General features: G+C 37.4%; 1 protein-coding gene and 1 long non-coding RNA gene across 3 annotated transcripts in view; one reads left to right on the top strand and one right to left on the bottom strand.

The window, feature by feature from the left end:
- Positions 1–287: 287 nt before the first annotated feature.
- LOC149375817 (uncharacterized) lies at positions 288–1,044 on the bottom strand. Its single transcript, XR_016293663.1, has 3 exons — positions 860–1,044; positions 479–711; positions 288–401 (listed from the first exon to the last, which is right to left on the bottom strand). It is a non-coding gene; the product is annotated as an uncharacterized LOC149375817 (long non-coding RNA).
- Positions 1,045–5,059: 4,015 nt separating this feature from the next.
- LOC106644921 (uncharacterized) overlaps positions 5,060–13,322 on the top strand; it is a 115,253-nt gene continuing 106,990 nt past the window's right edge. For both annotated transcript variants that reach the window (XM_089598025.1, XM_089598024.1), the window contains exon 1: positions 5,060–5,263. The gene's annotated coding sequence lies outside the window, so the exon portion shown is untranslated. The remainder of the gene's footprint in view (positions 5,264–13,322) is intronic.

Here is a 13,322-nt window from a genome sequence, read left to right as displayed (position 1 = left end):
ATGTTCGAAGAAATATTTTTTTTGTTACACAAAACTGGAGAATCTGCTTTCGATGGAGCTGCTTTACATTCACTTTCACAGCTTTGGGATGAAAAAATGTCATCATTGTGGTTAATACTGCTACTGAAATTGCACATAATATTTGGATTACCAATTTAGGAATGAATTAAATTTTTTGAGAAATATACATGTATTGAAACAAATATTTGGATAAGTATATTAGTTTTCATTTTTTGTTTCAATTTATTTTTTAAAATTAATAAGTATAAAAATCCCCTTACTTAGCCTCAGTTTTTTCCTCGTTTACTGAAGTATTATGAACACCACTAGTATTGAGAGCATTCATTGACAACAAACTTTGCGTTTGTAACTTGTGCTGTTTAGTCGTTACTTGACAGGAACTGTAAAATTAATAATGAAACTTACTTTGGTATACATCGATAAAACCAAAACAAAAAAAAAAATTAACAGTTCTTACTCTTGTTTAATTTCTCCTGATACTTTATGTGTGGCTTTAAATAACATGAATGTTCCTCTTTTTGGGATTGCACTTGATAACTTGATAATAATCTTCTGTTTGAAGTGTATCCAGATGTGTCATGAAATGAAAAAGCTTTAAAGTGATCACTACAAACAGTAGAAGTTTTCGTAATTTTACAATTATCTATCACCTCTATCCACTTTCTTTTCATTTCAGAATCGTCAAGAAATCTAAAAATTATTTAAGATTAATACTTGATATAAGATTGCTAAGCTTACTACAATATTGAGTTTTTAATTTACTTTATAATAAGGTAAAAATTTTTACATTTTTTGGATATACTTATTTTTTTCATAAACATTTCAAAAACATACGTACTTGTGAAAGCTCCGGCTTTTGTCATAAGGGTTTGATTCTTTCTTGCAAATAACACAAGTTATTGTCATTTTTATCACTCTTACAGAACTAATTCACAATTTTTCTGTAACATTATTGGTGATGGTGCACACACAATGAGGTTATATGTATTGTTTACGTTTACTCAGCAGACAGCTCTCAGTGAAGTTGAGGCGGCGTGAGTAAAGATATAGGATATAGGTGTATTTAAAACTGTTGGAAACTACAACCAATCAGCAAAGAGGGTGAAGACTGTGAAGAGAGATGAACAGGTACCGAAATCGTTCATCTCTTTCTTCTCCAGTGGACGGTTCCACTTACATGACACCCTATGGCTTTTCTACTCTAGAGCTACTCACATAGACATTTTTTGCTTATTTCGTTGTGAACGTTCATATTGTAAAGGGGGTTCTACTGTTCCGCTAAACTCAAAGTGAGTGTTCCGTCGAGGGACGGAATTGAGCAAATTCCTTTTCGTTCCGAATTCCAGAATCGCACGCACCTCATTTTTCCCTGGAGCCTTGCGCGCGCCCGCCTCCGTCGCTGATTGGCTCATGTCCCATCGGCACGGTGACGGGAGGGGCGGGACTTCAGGACTTGTCAGTTGCTTTTCGCTTGCACTCTCTCTCTTGCTTGGCCTGCCGAATTAGAAGCATCTTCACGCTTGGTGTTTTTTTATCGCTTGCAGTCTGCACCGTCAGCAGAAGATTTCGTCGCTGTCATCGAGCCCCAGGACTCAGGACATTGACATCGAGACGCTAAGTCTTTTTATCACAATTCATTTAATTTGTATTTCATCTTCATCTTTCGTTCATTAACTCGACCTCTCATTCTCTCATGACTTGCCTCTTCATCACATCTCATTAAGCACGCGTCGTGCTAAGTCTGTGCCTCTACAGCCTCCATTCTCATTTGCTCATCGTTCATCCATCGATCCCTTGCTCGTCCTCATCGTCATCACAACCTTTTCTCCTCTCGTTCGTGCTACTCTTCTGTTTTCTATCCAACCCTTCTCTACCCGGAATCACCTTCACAGTCGCTCTCGACTTATCTTTTTTCACCCGTCTGCACGCCTACGCTTATCCCATCTGCATCATCTGCGCCCTGCTCAACACATATCTCGCTAATTATTTCACCTCACGTCAACGAACAGCTTATCCATACGTCACGTCACCCTACAACCTCTATCATCATCCGCTCAGTATCTCTGTCTACATATATCCAACATCATTTTAGGTTAACTTCTATCCACGCATCCGCATTCAATCACACCATTACCTGCATCAATCATACGTCTATTATACCAATCACACGTCTGTTACACCATACTCAGTGTATATTGTCATCCCGCTGTCATCACGCCACGTCTCATCCGTTCAATCCCGTTTCTCGTTCCGGAATCAGGGTCCTCACCCGAATACGCCATTCACATAACATCATTACTGAGCTGCCGCAGGTGGTAGTTAATTTCGACTTTCGGGCGTCGGCCCGCTTTCACCAGCCTTGCGCTCAGCGATGGGATATAGTTCCGGCCAGATTTGGGAATTCTCTAGGACCCGACCTCTCTGACGTGGGAAATCACTAGATCAAAAAAAAAATAGTACCGAAGGTGACGCGCGAGATTCAAATAAGGTCCAATAACACAAGCGCCTATCACCTGATGACCCAGGGCGCTTACTGGCCACTCTTTTAAATAAATAATTATTAGTAAATAACACAAGCGCCTATCACCTGATGACCCGGGGCACTTACTGGCCACTCTTTTCAATAAATAATTATTAGTAAATAACACAAGCGCCTATCACCTGATGACCCAGGGCGCTTACTGGCCACTCTTTTAAATAAATAATTATTAGTAAATAACACAAGAGCCTATCACCTGATGACCCGGGGTGCCTACTGGCCACTCTTTTAAATAAATAATTATTAACACAAGCGCCTATCACCCAATGACCCGGGGCGCCTACTGGCCACTCTGTTAAATAAATAATTATTAATAACACAAGCGCCTATCATCTGATGACCAGGGGCGCTTACTGGCCACTCTTTTAAATAAATAATTATTACTAAATAACACAAGCGCCTATCACCTAATGACCGAGGGCGCTTACTGGCAACTCTGTTAAATGAATAATTATTAATAAATAACACAAACGCCTATCATCTGATGACCCGGGGCGCTTACTGGCCACTCTGTTAAATAAATAATTATTAAAATAACACAAGCGCCTATCACCTAATGACCCGGGGTACTTACTGGCTACTATTGAATACTAAATTATCAAGTAATTACAAGAGCGCCAATCAAAAAGATCTTTGTCGTACTAGATAAGCAATCGAAATTGTGATATGTTTAATATGTTATCGATCAACTTTTTATCATTTAATAGTGTTGCAAATAAGTGTCCTGGATCATCAGGAAGACGGTGCTTGACATATTTATGAATAATCATTGTGTTATTTATTAATAATTATTTATTTAAAAGCGCGGCCAGTAAGCGCCCCGGGTTATTAGGTGATAGGCGCTTGTGTTATTTTAATAATTATTTATTTAAAAGAGTGGCCAGCAAGCGCCCCGGGTCATTGGGTGATAGGCGCTTGTGTTATTAAAAATTATTTATTTAAAAGAGTGTCCAGTAAGCGCCCTGGGTCATTGGGTGATAGGCGCTTGTGTTATTTTAATAATTATTTATTTAAAAGAGTGGCCAGTAGGCGCCCTGGGTCAGTAGGTGATAGGCGCTTGTGTTATTTATTAATAATTATTTATTTAAAAGAGTGGCCAGTAAGCGCCCTGGGTCATCAGGCGATAGGCGCTTGTGTTATTGGACCTTATTTGAATCTCGTGCGTCACCTTCGGTACTATTTTTTTTTTGATCTAGTCATTTCCCACGTCAGAGAGGTTGGATCCTAGAGAATTCCCAAATCTGGCCGGAACTATATCCCATCGCTGCTTGCGCTGACTCGTGCGACCGTGCAGGGCCCGCCGGTTCGCAAAGGAGATCACTCCTCCCTCATTCGCCTTGAATTCACACACACTGGGAGTCGTTACCACCAGGGCCTCCCGCACATCCTTACACATACCCATACTAACACAACATAGGCTTATTATTGGTCCCATTATTAATGGTATAATTAGTTTAACTGTTTTTTCTTCAATTGTATTAATTCTGATTCGTTTTTTAATAAATCTGGGTTTTTTATGCCATAGGCTTTTTCCCATTAATTAGTTGTTCTTATTGTGTTAACTTTCCTCTCCCTTTAATTCTATTTAATTTTTAATTACTATTTGTTTTTTTTTGTATTATTTTTTTTTTTTTTAATTTAACTTAAACAACCCCTCTATACAGTACAAGCCCCCCCCCTATATCTATATCTCATTCCTTTGAATTCGAACCAGGCAATCCATGTGAGATCGGCTGTGTTCACACCCAACAGTGAGTGAACAGACTAAACAGACCTATACCTCTTTTTCCATGCATCAGGCAACAAAGTGCATGGTCGCAACCATAGAGATATTATAGATTACGTATATGTGGGCATAGGCAATAAATAGCGATCACAGAGATAGATAGAAAGGTAGCTCGATGTTGCATCTCTTTTTAACGTGTCAACGCTTGCACTCACAGGCTTGCCTACTCTATCTATAATATCTCTATGGTCGCAACTATGTTGACTGACAGAGAACACAATATAGGTCTGTTCAGTCTGTTCACTCAATTTGAGTTTAGCGGAACAGTGTAACCCCTTTTTCAATATGAACGTTCACAATGAAATAAGCAAAAATGTCTATGTGAATAGCTCCTCTATCTTATAATATTTCTATGGCAGGATAGCCCCATCGTGCCATAGACATATAAGAAATAGACTGCTCGTTCTTACGTACAGCGGCGGCGCTGAAGCACTAGTAGAAAGAGACACAATATCGAACGTGAATATTTGTCTCTCTCGCACGTTGTTGATGGTAGGGAAGTGCGTGAGCAGACTTCGTTTACTGACCCCTATCTCTGGCAATGCAGGAGAGAGACATATACCCACGTTCGATGTTGTGTCTCTTTCTACTCGTGCTTCAGCGCCGTACATTAGAACGAGCAGTCTACATTTCTTACATGTCTATAATATGAACGAGCAGTCTATATCTTGTATGTCTATGTTTGCCACACTGTTCCTTAACCCTCTGTTGTTCTGATCCCAATAAGCGTACACACGGATCCTCATTTCGCACCATGGCTATCATATGGGACTTGACTCTTGGAACAATTTCTTGTAGTAAGTCACCATATTAGTTCAATCCTCGACCTGAACTGAAAACTAAGCCCAGGAAAAACTTTATGTAGAATCATGTAAAGTCGTTGGATTTGATTGGAAGACAATTTTAATAGTTGACAGGTAAGTCAGGTTATAGTATGTTAATGTGTTGGATTGGAATACTTGTTTAATTGTTGCAATATAACGCAATAACCTTGGTTTTTTAGCAATCTGGGCTTGTTATTATTGTTTTACTCTATTTACAGACCCATCTTCCTGCAGCTTGCTTAGTGTATTTGTTTTCTAAAACGAAGACATGCCAATTGCATCACGATCTAAATTTAATTTATCTTCTTTGAGATTAGTATGTAGGTATTTAGCATACACTGATAAATGCGAATAACACAGCTTGCAATCTTTTTTTTTACTTCAACTTTTGAAGCTACATATGCGTACACATTTCTACATAGATACTTGACAGCAGCCTGGGACTTATTTCACTCAACTGTCTTATTTCGTAAAGAAGATAATCAGAAAGTTTTGAGCAATAAGGTCTTTTCAATAGTACTGTTGTATGTTGATTGACCCCCAGAATTTTTAACAAAGATTTACCTACTAAGTCAACTACAATATGCAAATGTTCACTGAATAGTATTAAGGCCTTGGGTATTATGGGAACGAAGTTAAGAACGAAATTTCAATTTCAACATTGTCCCTCACTACAAATCGTTCAAATTTAGATCTAACTTGAAATTTACCGGTTAGTTTTAAGTATTAATGCAGCCAACGATTAAATACACTTGGAAATATGTGTAAAAGATTTTTATCGATTAGGTGGTAGTACAAAAAGTGATTGATTAATGCTCTCAACAGTTTATAAAATGATTGTATTTATATTTAGGAGTGTGGTCGCGGTGGCGCAACGGTAGAGTTGCAGTTCCGTCTATCTCCGAGGTTACTGGTCGCGGTGTCGCAGAGGGGATCTTCGCATACCCCCACCGCTATCGGAACTTTTCGTTTGAAAAGTTCCGAAGCCAATCAGAGTAGAGCTACAGCTGGAGTGTAGGGGAAGACTTATTTCTCCTGTGAATAATAACGCAAGGGCCTATCCCCACACAACTTTGGACACTTGCTGGTCACTTAATTTATTTATGATTTCCAAAATAACACAAGCGCCTATCCCCACAACCCGGGACGCTAACTGGCTCCTTTAATTATTTATGATTAATTGAATACCCCAAGTGCCGCAGAACGTGTGGGGATTTGTGCTTGCGGTATTATTCAATTCACTATAAATAATCAAGGTGACCAAAAAGCGCCCCGAGTTATGTGAGGATAGGCGCTTGCATCATTATATTTGTTTTATTAATAATTTTGGCAGCCAGTAAGTGCCCGGGGTTATATAGGGATAGGCGCTTGCGCTATTATTTTATTAATTATAAATAAATAAAGTGACCAGTAAGTGTCCTGGGTTGTGTGAAGATAGGCTCTTGCATTATTATTTTATTAATCATAAATAAATAAAGTGACCCGTAAGTGCCCTGGGTTGTGTGGGGATAGGCCCTTGCGTTATGGTTCACAGGAGAAATCAGTGTTCCCCAACACTCCTGCTGTAGCTCTGCTCTGATTGGCTTCGGAACTTTTGCAACAGAAAGTTCCGATAGCCGTGGGGGTATGCGAAGATCGTCTTTGCCAACACTGTTCAAGTCTCGCCTTTTCGCCTGTGTTCTTTGTTTCAATGTCCGTGTCGAATTCTTTATGACTCAATTGAAATTCGAGCCATAAATTGTATTTTGATTCGTTTATGCCGACAAATTATTATTTTGTTAAGTTTTTCTATGGAATTGTAAAAAAAAACTTGTGTGGATTTTCTTTGCCGATTTAGAGAACTGAATTTTTAGGTGGAATAATCAAATCAATTCTTTCAAAACTTTACGTTTTAAGTTCCCGCGTGTTTCTTTTATTAAAAATATTAGTAGAGTAAACAAATAAAAATAAAATTATGCAACCATATAATGATTAAAGAAATATCTGGTTACAAGGAAAATTAATCTGAACAAAAAATGTCAGTATGCCAGTAAATCCAGTTTGATGGATTTACGCAGTATTTCTCGAAATATTTCTCTAACTAATAGCGAACAAAGATTTCAGAGTTACTTTGAGATAAGGTAGAAACGACAAAAAAACTATTGGTCTTTAACAAAGTAGCATAAAGAGAAACAAGCAAAATTTTGACTTACAAGTCGTTCAGCAGAAGAGGCGATTCAACAAAAAAAATCAAAAGCCAAAATAAGGAACTATGCAGAAAATCCTTTGCAATACCACGAAAGAAACAATTCGTGTGCGTTTAATTTAGTAGCTATGAAGAAGCGGCTACTTGCTATCCGCGAGACAACCAAGCGAGGAGTAGACCGATCAGCTCGAGTCGCGAAGGCAGGCACCCCCGCGTAGGCTTAAGGCAGACGAGCGGGGGCGACGCGCACATAAGTGAAATAAACTACTCATGTGAATACAATTAAATTCGATAGTTAAAATCATGCGTGTGCCGCTCCCCACCAGTCTGTAGCCGACCGGAGCTCCTTAAAGGTGAAAAATAACCCTTATCCCTGAAAGACCTCTTCTAATCCGAACACTCTTGTTTCTTGAAGGTCAATTAACTGTTTTTCTGACGCTTCGTCTACGTGATCACAGGGTGTGACTGAGTTAGTCCAGATGTTTGTATACGTTTATAAACATCTGGTTATAATTCAGGTGCACCGATGGCTAATTAACACTATGCTTGTGTGAAAGAATGCCATGTCTGAGCCTACGGGCGATGATAAATAAAAAAATTAAAAAAATCTGCGAGGTTAAGCTGCTTTTGGCACGGTTAGTACTTGGATGGGTGATTGTCTGGTCACCATTCAGGTCTCGCTCTTCCGCCTGTGCTCTTAATTCTCAAAGGTCACGTAACTGTTTCTCTGACGCTTTGTCTACGTGATCATAGGTGTGACTGAGTTGGTCCAGATGTTTATGTACGTATGTAAACATCTGGTTATAACTCAGGTGCACCGATGGCTAATTAACACTATGCTCGTGTAAAAAAATGCCATGTCTGAGCCTACGGGCGATGATAAATAAAAGAACAAATTTATATTTAGGAGTTTTATAACTTTAACGCTGTGTCTATTCGCACAAAAAAATCACATAAGTATACGTAATTTGTGTACACTTGCATGTTTGTAAGCTCGATGGAAAACTATTTTCCACTTGAGACGCAAAACTAAATCGTGGAAAACCGATAATAACGTAGAAGCTTCCTTGGACGTAATAATCAACATTTTACCCACGTAAAGAAGATTCTACTTAAAAGAACGTAGAAGCTCCCATGAACGTAATACATAAGTATGCAAGTATGCGAAATTGCGGATTCACATTTACAGGATATGTAGTATAGAACGAGTAAGGACTATACATACTTTTTTTTTATAACCAAGTGCTAAGACTTTATATAGGATAGACCGGGCACGCTTGTGGAGGTGGCTGAATCACACACTGAGAGAGACCGCAGTAGGGTTGGAAGAGTATCTTTCTCTCTCTAGGGAGACATGGAGAGGAAGGTACCTTCCTATACCTCTCTGACCTTTCCCCTGATCACCATATCTCCCTAGAGAGGGAAAGATACTCTTCCGACCCTATTGCTGTCTCTTTCAGTGTGCGATTCAGCCGCCTCGATAAGCGTGCCCGGTCTATTCTATTTAACGTCTTTGATAGAGTGTACTAACCTTAAGGTATGTATATTTACACTTACTGGACTATACTTACACTATACCTTCAAGCTGCACACACGTATGAAAGTTAACGCAAGGTGCTATACCTACATAGTTACACAGAGACTTGAGTAACGTTAATCCCCGAGATGAGTAGAGAGATTACGAAATGGCCTTCCTAACAATAAGTAATCAGCTTACTAAATTACTTAATAAAATTAGTATTAAAAATATATTTATTTCGATGCATAGAAAAAAAAGGATTTGCAACATTAATTATAAATTTAAGTACAACACATATATAAAAAAAAACTATCCAGGATAATGAATCACATAATAACAAAACAAAAAAAAAATCTGCCGACAGTAGGGATCGATCCTTAGATAGCAAAACAAAAAAAGCAGTGGCATAAGCCCTAATCATCTTAGCTATCGGTAGTTTGGGTAAAAAAGATCTTGAAGTCGGATATGTTCATTGACAACCTCCGGAGCTTGTCCAACAGTATATAAAAATTATGTTGAGGAAACATAATAAATTAGTGGTTATAGCTAAACCTTCATTCTTAAAAAATTGCTGAATATTTTTTAAAAATAATACTGGATTTAAATGTAAGTATTAACGTACGGGAAAAATAAAGAAAAAATGTTTTGAAATCAAACTCTGTGGATATAGTTATGAGGATTTAGTTCCACGATTTAATTGAATCAGACTGATAAGACAACATTGATGCAAGAGCGCGAGAGCAAGATTCAGTTAAATATATGTAGCATATACTCGGTTGCAGTCCAAAGAGAAAAACTCGTGTCGTCGCTTGCTTTGACTGTGTGCTCAGATATATAGATATATATAGTCGACGTTTCCGCTAGTCTCCTTGTAAGCACACATTCGGTATACCCCTTTCACGTGTCTCCAAAATGTGCGCCTATATGCTCCTATTTCCACGCGAATCCACTCCTCTTCTCTTAGGTGCACGCTGTTCGATACGAGTCTCGCACTCTTGTAAAATGTGCGCTCGGTTCGACGGCTGGCCGCGGTGGGTCGCCCCGATCAGTGCCAATATGGCGATCAAGTGTTGCCATGATAAGAGAGAAAAGATTATTTGATGTTTCGTCCCGGGAGCACGCCAGGACTCATCAGTAAGGCTGATGACGTGCTCCCTGCCTTAGACACCTATATCGGTGGGGGTACCCTAGCTCAATCTTAAACGCCCTTATATATTAACCAACATGAAAAATCCGGGCACTTGCGAGTAGGTTAACTTCAATGGTTGGACACCTAGCGGATGGTTGGAGAAAGACGGCGAGCAGTAGTGACCATGTGGTAGTGAGGGTCCCCACACACACTCCCCTTCCAGTTACGACGCCGGAATGGCCGGATGAAGGAGTGGTGACGATATGTGAGAAGTACGCGGTAACGTGTGTATGACGTGCGAGATGTGGTGTATTAACAGAAGGCAAGATAGGGGAGAAAGAAGTCGATAGTTGATAAGGAAGATCTCTGAATCCTCCACGCTCTTGTAGAGTCCTAGAGAGAGGCGAGCAGAAGCTCTAGCCACGACCGAGACCAGAGGTCAAATCGGAGAAAGAGTGGGAGGAAGCTAGTTGCTGTCCCGAGGCGTAGAGAATACGGAGATGCTATTAGAAGGTTGCGCATGTTCAAATTTACGGGGTCACCAATATGGCGATCAAGTGATGCCATGATAAGAGAGAAAAGATTATTTGATGTTTCGTCCCGGGAGCACGCCAGGACTCATCAGTAAGGCTGATGACGTGCTCCCTGCCTTAGACACCTATATCGGTGGGGGTACCCTAGCTCAATCTTAAACGCCCTTATATATTAACCAACATGAAAAATCCGGGCACTTGCGAGTAGGTTAACTTCAATGGTTGGACACCTAGCGGATGGTTGGAGAAAGACGGAGAGCAGTAGTGACCATGTGGTAGTGAGGGTCCCCACACCAGAAAGTTGTCTCACCTCGTAGCATTGGTGTTAGCAATCTCTGTACTCATCTCTGGTTAGTCCCATTGTAAGTATGATAAAGATACGTTATCGCCCTGACTTTTTGAAATATTCTTTATATTCTTGCGTGTACGTAAAAATACACTAATTCGATTTCGTCGTTTGCTAAAGAGACCTTTGTTACGTTACTTTAATGCACAGATATTTAGTGTGTATTCTAGAGACACGTTGTTTGGCGTAACGTATTAAGATATTGTTAACACTGGTATTCGTAAAAAAATGTACTACTATTTCATCCTCTCTTTCGCTAAAGAGACGTGATTAACGTAACTTTCACACAAATACGTTGAACTAGGTAAACGTAATTTGCCGTGAACCTTTGCAACACTTACATACCCTTGGGCAAGTAATTTAAAATAGAGTATAATAATATTTGAATTTTTTTAGATATTTTCAATAATTTTCGACAATAAACGATATTCTTTACTACAACTAAAAATGATTACAAAATTTTTAATATTAAAAATAAAACTTAATATTCCTAAATAATTACTGTTGGAATTTGAACTTTTTTATTTTAAAAATTTTTGAAATCATCGACCAATACTTAAAATTTATCAAAATTGTGTTCGAATCATTAGGAATGTCTTATTTAAAAATATATGATATAATTTTGTATTTTTATGATTACTTTCATACGATGCATACAAATTTCATATGGATGCAAGTTAAAATTAAATTATTTAACATTGTTTATTAGAGTGACGATTTAATTTATTGCAAATGAACTCATTTTCGATACAGATACTGCGTTTGACTGATTGCCTGTAATGCATAGTACATTTTAAACTAATTTTTATATTTTTCTAAACAAAATTTTTTTTTAGCTATCACAAATCAAAGAAGAAATAATGAAATTAAAATGAAATCAAATAATAGATATGAAAAAATAATTTTGAAAAACCGACGGTATGCGACTTAACAATATGAAAAAAATTTAAAAATAGATGAATCCATCATCAAACTTATAAATGGATCTTGGGGTATATTGTTTAATATATGGATCATTCTTTTACAAACCAAACGAATTTTGCTAAAAATTAATCGTCACCTCTCCAATTCGGCTGAAAATTTTTTTCCAGTTTCTACATTGAAAAATAAGAGATACGTGTCCTAGGAATTTTTTTCTATTGCCTATTTTCGATTTTATAAGTTATAACAAATTTCATATTAGTGGTTGGAGACTCACTTTAAGCAATGTATAGCTCCGAATCCTAAAGAGCTATAAAATTTTTACCAATGGCACTGTTGTAGCTAAGAAGGTAAATTTTAAGAAAAAAAAATTATTCAGAAATTCATACTGTTATTAACAATTTGATTGTTTTAATCGATTTTCAACAATTGTCCCCAAAATGAATCAAGTTTTTATTATTACCATCGTATTATGTGTCAAATTTTACGTAAAAATCATCTTTTTTAAATATGATGACTTTTCAATTGTTATTGTTAAAATATTAATTTATGTAGCGCGTAATGGTGAAAAAAACTGTTTTTTAAGTATAAAATGATATCTGTACCTCGTATCAAAAACAGTTAATCGTAAAAGTTGAAAATAATTAAACGATCTACAACTTATGTACTTACCATTTGTTGATATAACCTCAAAATTTTGTATTATTATGAAAAAAAGCAAAAAATCACTATTTTATTAATTATTTAGTGTAAGTTTTCATTAAAATTTAATCATGAGTGATTTGTTTTCCAATCTAATTTTCCGAATGGTAAGAAACGAATTTTTCTTAAAGAAAAAAAAAAGATTATTAACCACTAGGCAAAAAAAGATTAGTAACAATGGTCGACATAACATCAACACGTAAACTGTTTTGTGTTCTTCAAATTTTTTACTTGCTACGTTGTTTTTCATTGTTTTATTAATTGTCTGCTTTTATATAAAAAACAGATTATTCATCTCTTTGATTTTTTTGAATTTTTAAATTTCGCGGGAAAGCCTGCCTACAGTACGATCTATGATTTAAAGTATTACCCACGCTACTCGCGTACATTCCTCGTACTACAAGTTTGTTGGTTTTTGGATCAGCTGTGCGTTTATTTTGGTCCGCTACCAAGACATACTCTCACTCGTTGTCATTTAAAGTTGAATAATTATTACTTTGTAACAATGTGAGAGGCACGTAAATAGTAAAATACTAGTAATCGATCAGACAGATGTTTTATTTCTTTTAATCTCAAACATCCAACAACAAACACTTCTGATTTTAGGACAGTAAATAAGAACCAACTTTCGAAACTGGACTTGGCAATTTCGGAAGATGCATTACAATAAAATATTTGTCATTATTGCCGCTTGAAGTTATCAAAGTTGTAAAAACAAGATACAAAAGAGAGTGAAAATGAACTATCAGAATTGGTACGTACAATGTTTCGATTGTTATATAGAGTTCAGACATACCCAACCTCTCGTAGAATTTTA

The sequence above is a fragment of the Copidosoma floridanum genome, unplaced genomic scaffold (assembly GCF_036245765.1).
Source record: "Copidosoma floridanum isolate Cflo_tuat_1 unplaced genomic scaffold, Cflo_Japanese_pri ptg000004l, whole genome shotgun sequence".
Lineage (NCBI taxonomy): Eukaryota > Metazoa > Arthropoda > Insecta > Hymenoptera > Encyrtidae > Copidosoma > Copidosoma floridanum.
Note: the sequence above shows the minus strand (reverse complement) of the source record. Positions and strands in the feature narration are given on the sequence as shown.